Genomic DNA, 13,939 nt, shown 5'->3' with positions numbered 1-13,939 from the left:
GTTTTTTAATCTTTCTTTCGACTATTTCTTTACCGGTTTCCTCTCGCTCTTAACTTTTCTTTCTTATACAATTTTCTCTAAAATTCATAATCACTACTATCACGTAATACATATAACATTACTTGTGCAATGCAAATTAATGTAACTTTTTGATATTTAATAAACTAAAAATAATTTAATAACTAATACTTTTTATACATTGAAAATGAATAAAACACACACAATTCATTCGGAATTCATTGTATTAAAAGATGGATTTGGAAGTGTTTCTGTTCATTTGGCCCTGGCCCAAATGTCTACGAGTCAAACGGACGTAGGCTTGCGGATACCCTAAGTTTGAGTTAATTAAATAATTTTGAGCTTCTTGGCTCGGTGACATACCAGACATAGATGGAAGTCGTCCAGCAGCACTGGTACATAAAGCCGGTTTTCGTTGAGGTATGCAGTTGTTGAACAAAAGCATTTTCTGCCACCAAATGCAAAGTAAACTTTATATATATGAAAATGTTGTATGTTTTGTTTCACGCCTTGGCGTAACGAGTAAAGGCCTTAAAAGTAATTAAATAAATTGTTTGCATACAGCACATCATAACCAAACTTACCTAATTTGAAACCCTCTTACACTCTCTCTCTTTTTCTCTTTCTCTCTCTCCTGTCGTTTTCTCGTTAATTGTAAGAGTGGACCTGGAATTGCATGATTTGTTAAATAAGTTCAGTCATTAATTGTCGTTCACGCTCTCACTCCCTCTCACTCTTTCTCACTCTCTCCCACTTATTATCTCTTTACCGTTTTCTCTATCTTTTACTAGCTAGCTACAATCTCGCTTGTCGGACTCTCTGATCATTTGCTGTCTAACTCTCTTGGTTCCTTTCTCTGTTTTTATGTTTGCCTGTTTGATTATCTCATTCTCTATCTCTCTCCCTCTTACCCTTTCTCACTCTCTCCTACTTATTATCTCCTTGACTTTTTCTCTAACTTTTACGCGATAGCTACAATCTCTCTTGTCGGACGCTCTGATCATTTGCTGTCTAATTCTCTTGGTTCCTTTCTCTGTTTTTATGTTTGCCAGTTTGATTATCTCTTTCTCTATCTCTCTCCCTCTTACCCTTTCTCACTCTCGCTCTTTCTTCCCACTATCTCTATCTATCTTTCTTGCTTTCACTATCTTGTTCTCTTACACTTTTTCTCCCACAGAAAGGACATGTGTCCTATGCTGTACGTTTGTTAGATAAAAATAATTAAGTCTCTCTCTCTCTCTCCCTCTCCCTCTCCCTCTCCCTCTCCCGCCCCCTCTCTCTCTCACCCCCTCTTTCACTTTTAAATTTTTTTCTTCCCTTATCATCACATTTAACTTTATAACTGAATAAACGCCCGTTGTACCTTTCTACCTGTCACCCACCCATTATCTACACTTGCAATGTTATGCACCCCCCTCACTCTCTGATCTCTTCTCTATCTTTAAGAACGCTCTGGATCAAGGTGTGGTCTCGAAAAAGAAAGCAAATTTAGTTGCTACTACCAAGCAGCTACTAAATTACCTATTTGAAAGTCATCATCAGGGCAAAATAACCTTAAATATGTCTACATATTGACATATTTATGTTTTTACAGTCCATCTTGAATTTTCTTAAAAAGCGACTCAGTCCAAGCATTGCCAAGGGCTGTAACCAACCCATCTCTATCTTTATATTCCTCCTGCCTGTATTTATCAGTTTTTTAGATTCTCTTTCCGTTCTTGTGTATCATAACTGTAATTTAAATCGTATTTGAGGAGAGTCGATAAATATTCAAAATATTAAATTAACGATTCAGTATTATTAATTTATAAAATTACTAAATAAAATAAAACGTTCAGTAGTTTAATAGCGCAGAAATCTCATATTATCAAGCCTGTATCTTTTTTAAAAGATACGACAAGAAATTGACGTTGTTGTATTATAAGGTTTGACCTTTTGTTTTTAGTGCAATATAGTTCAGTTTTTCAATTAGGCAAAAAGCCAAACGGTATTTTCTCCTCTAAACTCCAAACCATTTGATAAAATAATTTATATGATAACTAATCCCGGTTGGTACAAAATGGTCTGACAAAAGTGGAAAAAAGTTAAAAACGAAAAGTCACTGAATAAACTTTCATAAACCATCTATGGGACGTCATAATGCAGGATCAAAGCCGGGCAGTTAGCAGAGACCGATCGCGCAGAATCAATTACAGCGATAAAACTGATTTCTCTCGAACAAAACAACTCCATGCAATTTAATTTAATTACAAGGATTAGCTTTCTTTGTTTATTACCCTATACGTTCCGGGTTTGAATTATGAGGCAAATATAATTCACTAAAACTACTCTTCGACGAATTATGTAGGTTTAGTACGATCGATTAGTTGGTAAAGTTGGAAAAAATCTCTCTTCATCGATACAAATGACCTGATTCCGGAAGTCTTTCTCAAATATTACGGAAATTAAGCAAAACAACGATAGGGAATAAGATGTTATAGCTAAATTTCAAGATAAAGTTTCTTTAGTCAAATAGGCAGTTTTATTACCAAATTACTACACTAATTTCCATCAAAAATATACCTGGCCTTTGAATGAAAATCAGCCAATGATGTGCTTCACTCATTTTACATTAGAGTGATTGAAGTAGGTAGTTTTTACAACTTCTGGAAGGATTATTATGATCTACTTGTTTACAATTATGTTTTTTTACGAGGGTTTGCAACAGCAGAGGTCATAGCAACCCTCAGGGTGCCTGTGTTTTTGAAGAAAATCCCATTTTTACAAATACATGCAGGGCCGCTGGATTCGAACCCGGGACGTTTACCTTACAGTGTTGAGCGCCGTATCAACGCCTAAACCGTTGCGGCCACCGACGCCCCTTAATCTATATTATTACTAATTAGACAGTAGTTGTAGCGGAGAGCAATAAGATAGCCATTAGTCATCTTGGTTGGACATAATCGAGGCACGTACCTTATTAGACCATCCTAACGTTAATCATAAGATAGGCCGCTTAGAATCAGAAAGTTCTTTATTTACGTTCACAGCAATATTGACTGCAGACTGCCAGAGTACGCTCTGAATATAAATAAGCTTGACGAGCGTAATACGTTTAGAGATTTAACAAAATATTAGTCTGTGCATATATTTTGCTGTTGGTGTTATATTGTTTTATTGTTTTATTCGAGCTTTGGGCAGAAGTGGGTTTTAGCGATAATCGCAAACTTTTTGCGAAAAACCAGAAATTCACAGCGGGTCAAGGTTTAATTTAGTTTCAGAAAGTAAAAAAGTGAGTTAATTGTGATTGAAGCAGAATTACACAACGTTGAGTTTAACAATATTTTTAATAAAGATTATCATTTTCTTTGGTGATTCATCAGCCTTCTCAGTTTAAATATATTTTTTTCTTTCCAAAATGAAGATCGGGTTTGAGGCCAGGAAGACAGAAACAACATTTATTTTCTTGTCGAGCTTTCGGCAGAATATATCGCCTTCATCGAAAAAAATCGATATACATGTGTGGATAACGGATAGCCGGTAGAACCCCAAATGTTCAAATGTTGTTTCTGTCTCCCTGGCCTCATCCCCGATCTACCTTTTGGGAAGAATAAAATATATATAAAGATTATCCTTTGGGTTAGGATAAGCTAATCCCCAACTGCAGGCTAGCCAGAGCAAGCTGAGACTCGAAAGGACGAGCAAGGACCTCTTACACAAGTTGTTGAAAGCAACTCTTTTTTTAATCGTAAATGTCAAAGAGCTACTTATATCATAGATCACTTTATTTAATTTATTTTTTCTTAATTTTAATACAGTTGTAAGCGCATCTCTTCTGTTTTGGGCCGAACCCAAAGAATTCGGAGAACCGAAAAGAAGGTCCCAGAGGTTTTTTATGATCGGACCTGACTACAATTATTTAATTTATTGATCAGGCACCTTTTTTTAATATGTTCCATTCAAATATTCAATTCAAACCAAAATAAATACGAGACCAAAATATTAATTAAATTTAAATCTTTATTTTTAATTTAAAGAATCTTTTATTCTATAATAAAACCTATTTCAGAATCCGAAACATTAATTTTAAAATCGAATTTAATTCTCGTTTTATAAAGAAAAGTAAAAGAAATTATTATTATTGTTATTATTATTAATTTTTTTGACCACCACCTAGAAAATACAATTAATATTTTAACATAACTTTTAAAATCAAATGTTATCTCTTTTAGTTTTCTTTACAAAAATATATTTTTTGTTACAACCATTTTTTAAATTAAAATACAATTATTATTTTTAGTTTTTGACGTCAAAATATAAAATTTACTCACTTGAATTGTGTGCACACCAAATTTTTCTTTATTACAAATACACAGCTCTTAACCCATGGAGGACAGAAAGGGAATTGTTTTTTTGATTGAAAAAAATAGCCCTGTCCTAGCCCCTACTCCTTTCACTGTCAGATGTGTGTGGAGGGGCATGGCGGTACATTCAAATTGAAACGTTACACAGTTATTTTGAAAAAGATTGTTTTAATTTATTTGGGTCAGGTCCCGATTTTTGTTTTCTTTAATTAATTTGTTTGAGTTGTCACGGATATTTTTGCACACTCGTGAGTGACACGAGTTGCTTAATGTGAAACGCAAAGATCGTAATAGAGTGGAAAACAACTTTTTTTTTTCAATTTTCATTGTTATTTACATTTTTTAACCAACCTAAAAAATCATATGTATGTACGAAACCATAGAAACAGTAATAAAACGAATGGAATATGGCAGACAGACAATATACAGAAATATTTTTTCCCTTCTGGAGTTGTTATTGTTTTAGGTTTCTTCCTTTGTCGCATAAACTTTCGCGTATTGTGTTGAAGAGAAATATTCAGAAACAAACCAAAACAGACATGAGATGATTCATTGCAAATCCGCTGAGCGTGACACACCGACATAGACACAAGTTTTATGACCAGATACCAAGCAGAATAATTTACAAATTGACGAAAAAAAGATAGGACTTGATTTATGGTAAACCTTACAATTATGGCAGACACCATGCATAAACTTTTAAAAACAGTTCAAAACGAGTAGGACCTGATTCATTGAAAGCCATTGGACGATGGCACACAGGATACTGAAACAAAATAAAAAGGTAGGACCAAATTTATGGCGAACCTTACAAATTTATCAGAAGCCTTTCAGAAATATAAACAGACAAAAAAACTGTGGACCTGATTCATTTCAAGCCACCGGACAATAGCGGAAAACATAGTCAAATATTTACCAACAGACGAAAAAAGGTACGACCTGATTTATGTATCCCACCTATGGCAGACGCCATATTGAAATATTTACAAACAGATAGAAAAGAGTGAGACCTGATGAATAATGATAACACTTTATTATATTATTACAAATATTATATTTAATAAGTCATAAAAGAGTTTAATAAAATAATCACAAGTTTACGCCTATTTTAAAGTATAAATTGACAGCCAATCACACAAGTCTCACTTTTCAGGTGTGCCGGCCATGTTAAAGTACAAATATCTACGCAGTTAAAAATGTGAGAATTTCTTCCTTGCCAGGAAAATATTGGCGAAGCAAACCAGTCAGAGTTGTGGACAATTAACCAAGAATTAATGTCATATCGAAAGTTTAAGGAGCAAAGATAGCATAGTAAAACATTAAATTAGTTCTCTTGTCTTGGCTTTACATTTAAATACAGTAACTCGCCTAGAAATTTGAGAAACCAACTTAGCACTTCAGGTATTATTACGCAACTGGCTTGTGACGAGGTTTAAGTTCTGTATATGATGAGTATAGATCAGAAATTATTTCACGTTATTTATCATGATCAATGTTACTTATCTTAGATGTGAAAAGAGATAGTTAACTACCCAAAACGAAAAACAGTCTGGCTTACCGAAGTTGAACAAAAATAAGGCAGAACGGCCCCAATCGAAAAGGCACTCCATTGGTTCAAAGAACATAGAAACTATTTTGAGAATGAAAAGAGAAACTACAACGTAATGACTAACAGCAGAGTGATATTGGACTCAATGATAAATTTCGGCAATAAAAAATGTTACTTGTGGAAGCGAGAAAAAAAATAGTATATTATCAAAACTTAAAATACTGGTAAATATTATTGTATTATTGAGTGAAACGCACCAAGTTGGAAGGAAATGAACAATTGGAAAGGTTTGCAAAGAAAGCATCGATAAATGAACGACATGAAATAGAAGAAGTTGCCTGAAGAACCAACTAATCGACAGGGCCATCGGTCATTGGGTTCGGATTCGGAAACAAATAAGGAAAGCATCACAAATAAGTTTTTCCATGTGCTCAACAACGCATAAAATGACTTACCGATGGAATTAAATTTCTAATATTAATTCGACGATCCAGACTGGGTACGAACCTTACAGGGGCTACCTTCATCGATTCCATGGGATAGTCAACTAGCTACTCTTGGAACACCATGACAGCACAGAACCTATCACATATTTTGTATGATTGCCCTTTGAAGGAACCCTACCCAATGCGTCAGCATGGTGGCAAGCACTGGTGGAAGTGGCGAATTAAAGGACTTCTTGAAGGATAATGGGTTTTAAAATTTGTAAAAGATATTGTAATCTCCTAAAACAAAATTTATTCAATATAATTTCTATTAATTTTCTATTATTTTCCATATTAGTTCTATTTTTGTATGAAAAGAAAAAATGTATTTAAATTCAGGCATCTTAATCTATATTTAATTTATCTTTAAAAATTAAATAAATTCACCAATTTCGTGGTCCGCTTGACCAATTAATATATTACAATTAATTAAGGTTTTTAGTTGAGATAAAATAGTCAATGGCACGAGCGGGATTCGAACCCACGATCTTCGGCTTGATATGCCGCTACTCTACCACTTGAGCTATCGTGACCTCGATCCACTCGGGCACCAACTGCCCATCTCAACCCCACCTTTTGAATTTTCCCTCATTTTTGCCATTTTTCAACAATTCAAAAGGTTCAAAAATTAAAGTCACTAGTTTTCGTGGTCAGCTTGACCAACTAATATCAATCAGTTAATGAAGGTTTTTAGTTGAGATAAAAAGTCAGTGTCACGAGCGGGATTCGAACCCACGACCTGCTTGATACGCCCGAGCTCGGGTGGTAGAGTTGCGGCGTATCAAGCCGAAGGTCGTGGGTTAGAATCCCGCTCGTGACACTGACTTTTTTATCTCAACAAAAAACCTTAATTAATTGAATTTATTTAAAAATTAAATTGAAAAAAAATCACAATAATACAATTAAATGTATTGTTTTAAGGAGTATGTAGAAAATAAATAATATTAAAAAAGCTCCCGAAAAACTCAACGCCTTGTCCTAGTTTGGTCAAAATGTCGTTGCTGAAAAGCTTTAATAGTAGGACTTAGTAGAGCAATATTGACAAAAATATTTACAAACTGATTTAAAAAAATGTAAAATCTGGTTCTTAGCAAACCTTCAAACTAGGACTGACAATTTACAGAAATGTTTACAAATAAACACAAAAAGTTAGGACCCGATTTAGTACTTTGACAGACATCATTCAGAAATATTTACACACCGATGTCAAAGGTTTGGACCTGATTCATCATAAATTTTCGAACAAAGGAGTACTGAAGACATCGTACAGAACTTATTTGAAACAGAAAAGAAATTGGTACAATATTTTTCGTTGAAAATAATATATTCATTTGTCATTGTAGATTCCTGCTAATTTTTAATACTATTTTTCTACTAAAAAATATTGATTAGAATTTTCTTCAGTGACGAATTTATAGTAGTAGTCAATTTTACCCCCCCCCCCCCAAGTTAAACATATACATATCTATAAAATAAAAGTGGTTTTTTTTCGTAGTTATCAAATTACCAAATATTCTATTAACGTTTAATTCTCTATTTTCAAAAAAGATTTATCAAACAGCTCAGGAGTTATGAACGGTTGTATAAACATAAAAATGGCCTAAAATTCACGTACAAACGATCAAGAAGGAGCTATATTTACAATCAAATTTAAATATTAAAAGGCCCGAGGGGAAAATTGAAAAGGTCAATTTCCATATCATGACCGAGGGTGTCCTATTCATTGCGTATTACGGACCACTACAGCGTGGGGATGGTAATAAAATATTTATGGATCACACATACGAGACCGTTTGGCCAAACAGGTGACATGTTACAAAAAATGCCTGTTATCTTTACAAGATCTTCAAATTTCTATTTCATATATTATCTTCTTGTGATTGATACAGCCTTAATTTTATAACTCTAATAAAAAAGCTCGAGGGTATTGAAAATTTCTTTATCTGTGACTTTTTCAAAATATAAATCCATTTGTTGTTTTTTTCGACTTTGAATATCTCGATTGAGTTTAACATAATATTTTATACTAGCCAGAGCTTGGAAACGTTTTGCCCGAAAAAAGATCCTTATGAGATATTTGTATGGTCGTATTGGTTTATTTTTCTATTGGCTTTGTTTTTGACATTATATTTACTTAATTTGTGTTTATTTATTTATTTTTATTATATACAATAGTTTTTAAATTTTATACGATGTTGTTGAACACACTTTGCTCTCAGGCAAAGTAAAACCAACTGTAAGCAAAGTATTAGCCACTTGAAGTAACAAATAATTTACTCTAAATATAATATAAAACCTATATAAAAATACTCATTTCACGAGATAACAACTTGAAGTAGTTAATAAATAAACATATATCTACAAATCATCAATTTATTCCCTCATTAAACCGCTGCTTTTGTTTTCTGTAATTGGTAATCACAAGGACATTTACTGGTAGACGTTTCATTTTGTTAAATCCATTGCAGTTTTAATCAGTCGCTTCTGTTACACGGTAATTGTTTTTCTACCGAACAGACTGGAAGAAAGTAAATTAACTCGAGAGAAAGGGATTTCGGTTTTTTCTTTGTAGGCTTTTTGACTTTAATGGTTCTAAGATGGAATAGCCAATTGGCTATGTAAAGGAAAATTTTGTTTCTTATAACTACAATTTTTTATTACAGGAAAAGAAAGATTCTTTTTAAATTTGTGTAAAACAGTTTGGAGCGACAATACATTAAATCTACATAAAAAATGAAAGCTTTCAAGTTCTCTATGTTAATTGATCTACGTGACCAAAGAGGTGAGCAATTTTTTATTGGCCTTATGATTTTACACCTACTTCAACGACATTTAATTAATTTTAGCCTTCCTGATTTTAATTATTAAACAACACATAAATTTGTTTTAAACTTGTAATATGTTTGTTCTATNTCACCAGGTTTTTGCCTGAAAAAATGGCCAACTTTAGAAATTTTTTTTGCTTTTTATTGTATATTACAACTACCTTCATTTTGGTATCTAGTAATATTGTATGAATAAATAATTAAGAAAACAAGAGTGGAGAAACTACCCACTGGTAGTACTCCTAAAAATGGAAATGTTATGGAGAAATTTCTCAGCCCTATATGTCACCGACCAGCGTTAGGTCTCAATTTGTAGGAAATGTTTCCCTGGACAAGATGGGTTTTTTAAATATTTTCTTAGCTTTACTCTTTCATCAATACGGGAACAAGTTAATTGTTGCACTTTTGACGAAAATTTCAAATTGAGCTATGGAACCAAAAAATCGTCTTGTAGCAGCACCCTATTCGCAATTCGTAGTAAAGTTTAATAACCTTTCAATTGGTTAACTTCCACTTTACCAGATTTCTTCATTCCATCTTCCGATTTTCATGAATGCATAAATTAAGAACCGTCATGTTTTCGCAAATTTTACCCTCCACAACTTTTGTACAGAGGACGTTTTCAACAAACCAGGGAAGCGACAATTCTCGCTTTTTTTTACCTTTTGAGTTGTGGATTACTTCTGCAGTCCATAACCACTTGTTTACCACATCACGGAAATTCAACTTTTTCTTCCCACTTCACAGGTTGTGTGGCAGTTTGGCTTCGAATAACATATTGAAACTGTGTCATGACAGGAAAGAAATCGATCGGCTTTTTTCCATGAGCTCGTAAAAATCACGTTTTTTGCCTAAAAATGACAAATGACTCGAAAACGGTTAAGAAATCGGATAAAGTGAAAGTGACAAATTGAAAGCTTATTAAAAATCTTATCGATTGCTAAAGGGCGTCGTTCCAGGTCGATTTCCTAGCTCCACAGCTCAATTTGAAGTTTTCGTAAAAAGTGTAAAAATTAAGATGTTCCAGAATTTTTAAATTTACTGATGAATGACTAAAGCTAGGAAAACATTTTAAAAAATCCATCTTGTTCAGCGTAAAATTTTCTAAAAATTAAGACCTAGCGTAGGTCTTTGACTTCAAAGGCCTTTTTTTTTGGGTGCGTACATATATTTTTATAATTATATAAAAGCGCTACAGCACATCAACAATCTTTGTCGTTTTTATGAATATAATCAATTATTAAGAGAATTATTAAGGGAAGTAATCCATTGATCACACTCCTAGCACAACACTATACAGTTTACTCACTTGCGAGAACAATAGAAAGAAATGGGCGCTTTAGGCTATTAAAGGGTTATCAGGAAGGATTCGAGTTGAAAGATGTTGGATTAAGGGGCTGGGATGAGGGTCCAGAGTGTATGTAGGCATCGCGATTGACTTCTTGCTGTTTCGAGGACATATGATATTTTATCGTCTGTGTGGATACAAAGTTGAGCACTTGGACAATGGCAAAATATTTTGGACTAGAACGACTGGATTCTTTGGAGGTTGGGTATGAACCTTACAGTTCCAGTTTGGTTCTAATAATGAAGATCTAGATTAAGTGTAATAATGAAGATGCAGTGAGAGTTTTGATTTGTTGTCAAGTAACCTTGTGAGAAGTTAATCTCGTATGTTTAGTTCTATTTTTTTTTCTTTTACGAGGGTTTGCAACAGCAGAGGTCATATCAACCCTCGGGGTGCCAGTGTTTTTGAAAAAAAGCCCATTTGTAAGTATGTCGGGTTCGAATGCCGGGCCGCTGGATTCGAACCCGGGACCTTCACCTTACAGTGATGAGCGCCGTGTCAACGCCTAAACCGTTGCGGCCACCGACGCCCCCGTTTAGTTCTATTATTTTTCCTGATGTGTAGGGGTTCCAAGTATGTCATTTGTCCAATTAAATTTCCAAATAACGGACAACATTAGTTAATGAGAGAAGAATTTCATTGCTATCAAGTTGTTATCTTTCGTATAGTGAAAGCGACATGTTTTTGCACTTTTGATGTCAAAGAGTATGAGAAGGATTTTCAGATTTCTGGTCAAGATGACGGAACATTTATTCAAGGGATGGTGGTATCATCCGAGTCGTCGTAGATTTGAGAAGAGGTCATAAGGCGAAGTGTTAAATTTAATAGCTAGGATTTGGTTTCGTTGAGTCTGATTTCTTAAACAATCTTCCAAACAGGATGTCCTGGACATTTCTGAAAGCTCCTACCGTGAGGGCAGTGTATACTGAAAAGATAATGGGGTCAAGTGTGCTGCCTTGAGGAAAATCCGCTTTGGAATAGTAGATGGAGTAGAGAGATTTTAGAATGAAATAATAAATTAATCCTCTTGCGTAAACGCGGGTTCCACACTCCAAAGCTTGTCCCAAGTCAAGGTCAGCACTTGAGAAACATGCCTTTTCGTCAAGATGTCTATCATCCTGCAGCACTTTTGATTGGTAGAGATATGTGTCCTGAATTTGTGGGATGGAATGACGTTAGAGCTTTCAAGAATAGGATATAGGTGTTTCAGGAATAGCTTTTCAAGGATTCTCTCAAAAAGCATACTCTGAGCGCCATGCGGTGTAGAAAGATGTTGAGGTTTTGAAAGAAAAAGTTTTGAAGTAGGTAGTTCTATCGACTTATCTGATAAATCTAACTGTTCTAAATAACTTTTGTTTTGTAATGAAAATTTTGTAACTTCGTAAAGTTTTGTCTCTTGTTATACGAGTTATACGAACCTCCTGGTTTGCTCATTATCGCTGTACTTTAATCCAACGACTTTTAAATAGATTTTTATTTTATTATACTGTTTTATAATAAAATTAACAAAATTTATTTTGAATTGGTCAAAAACAAAAATATTTTCAAGTTACGATGTTATGATAGCTTGTGCCAAAGAGTTTGGACGTTTTTCGCATTTATCCATTAAAATTGAAGTTTTAAGTGTAAAAAACTTTAAGAGTAAATTTCCTTGTATATTTTAAGACAATTTTCATAACATTGCATTAAATGTAATTTTAAATTGTACTGAATTTAACCTATTTGTTTTGAGAGGCTCCGTATCAATAAACCATGAGTTATAGAACTATGCCGTCTGTTCTTATCGGTGCTTGACCTTACCCCTTCGAGAAATTCCGTCAGTTTTTGCTCATTAAAAAGCCATCTTAGGTGAAAAACTATCGAATCCATGTGGATCCTCTAAGAAACTTAGACTTAGTGGGTTTTTTTCTGGTATCACGCAATTCAACAACAATATCGATTATATTTTTGCTAGTAGATTTACATTTTATTTATCGTTATGCATATACTATTGAATTGCATTTTTACAAAATGTATATTTTCCATTGGTCCGAATCCTATTGTTGTTTTGCAAGAGGACATTTTAATATCTAAACACAATAGGAAGGATTCATGAAAGTTGAAATATGGGGCTGTTATGTATTTATTTGACATGAGGGGTTGTCGATTGTTTATCCGACCATGGTTGATGGGCTCGGAAAGGGCTCGTAGATCGGCACGGAGTGGCAGAAAGAATGTCGCCAATGCTGGTTCAAATATAAATGAGCCTCGAGCCTCACAACTGGGTCACATCAAAATTTCAAGATGAGAGGATTTACCTCAGGATCAGTCTCAATTATTCACACAGCCGAGATATTCAGCCGGTTTTATCAAATTAATCATTTTCCAGGTGCCTTTGATTATTTTTCGAGGGGAAAAAATCTTGGCCTGATTTAGAAATCCGCTGGGTAAACATTGACAGATGAAATTTTGAACACGGCTAAACAACACTGGCTGAACGATGAACTGTCATAACAACGTTCCTTATTAACAATAAAAAAAATTGTTCAGTAAAGCGAGGATTTTCATTAAAGAATTTAAATAATCTTGAAAAAATTAAATAAAACAATCCATGCCAAATAGAATTTAATAAATTATGAAATTGCGAGATTCATAATGTAAAGCTGGAAAAACAGCAAATTTTAGACCTCTAATATACTTAATTATTCAGACCGCAATACACACCAAACTTATGAATAAACCAAACACAATAGAAAGCCCCTAGATATGTCAGGTCTCCAGCTTATGAAATTATGTAGATATAATTTACTTGTTTCAGAATTAATTTTTATAATAAGGCAGACAGTTTGTGACCTATTCCTGTATGGTTTAATTTTTTCATAACGTCTAAAAAAAGGTATAAAATCATTGTTTAAAATTGTTTTTTTCTCATCCAGCATGTATTTGTATAATTTAAACAATATTTACAAATCCCTAGCCCTGAAGATGATTTCAATAAAGATCGAAGGTCAGGTCACGATAGCTCAAGTGGTAGAGCAGCATATAAGTATAATTTACTTGTTTCAGAATTAATTTTTATAATAAGGCAGACAGTTTGTGACCTATTCCTGTATGGTTTAATTTTTTCATAACGTTTATCTGTACTAGTTTTAGAGAATTAAACCTTATTTCATTTCTGATTATTTGGAGATCGTGAGACGCGGTCTGGTGTGACATAGGTTTTAGAAAAAAATTTTCTTTATCGTGCCAACATTTCGATCTTTATAATTAATTAAGGTTTTTAGTTGAGATAAAATAGTCAATGGCACGAGCGGGATTCGAACCCACGATCTTCGGCTAGATACGCCGCTACTCTACCACTTGAGCTATCGTGACCTCGATCCACTCGGACA

Source organism: Cimex lectularius, unplaced genomic scaffold (genome assembly GCF_000648675.2).
Source record: "Cimex lectularius strain Harlan isolate CLEC.00 unplaced genomic scaffold, Clec_2.1 scaffold162, whole genome shotgun sequence".
Classification (NCBI taxonomy): Eukaryota; Metazoa; Arthropoda; class Insecta; order Hemiptera; family Cimicidae; genus Cimex; species Cimex lectularius.
This window is presented reverse-complemented; position numbering follows the sequence as displayed.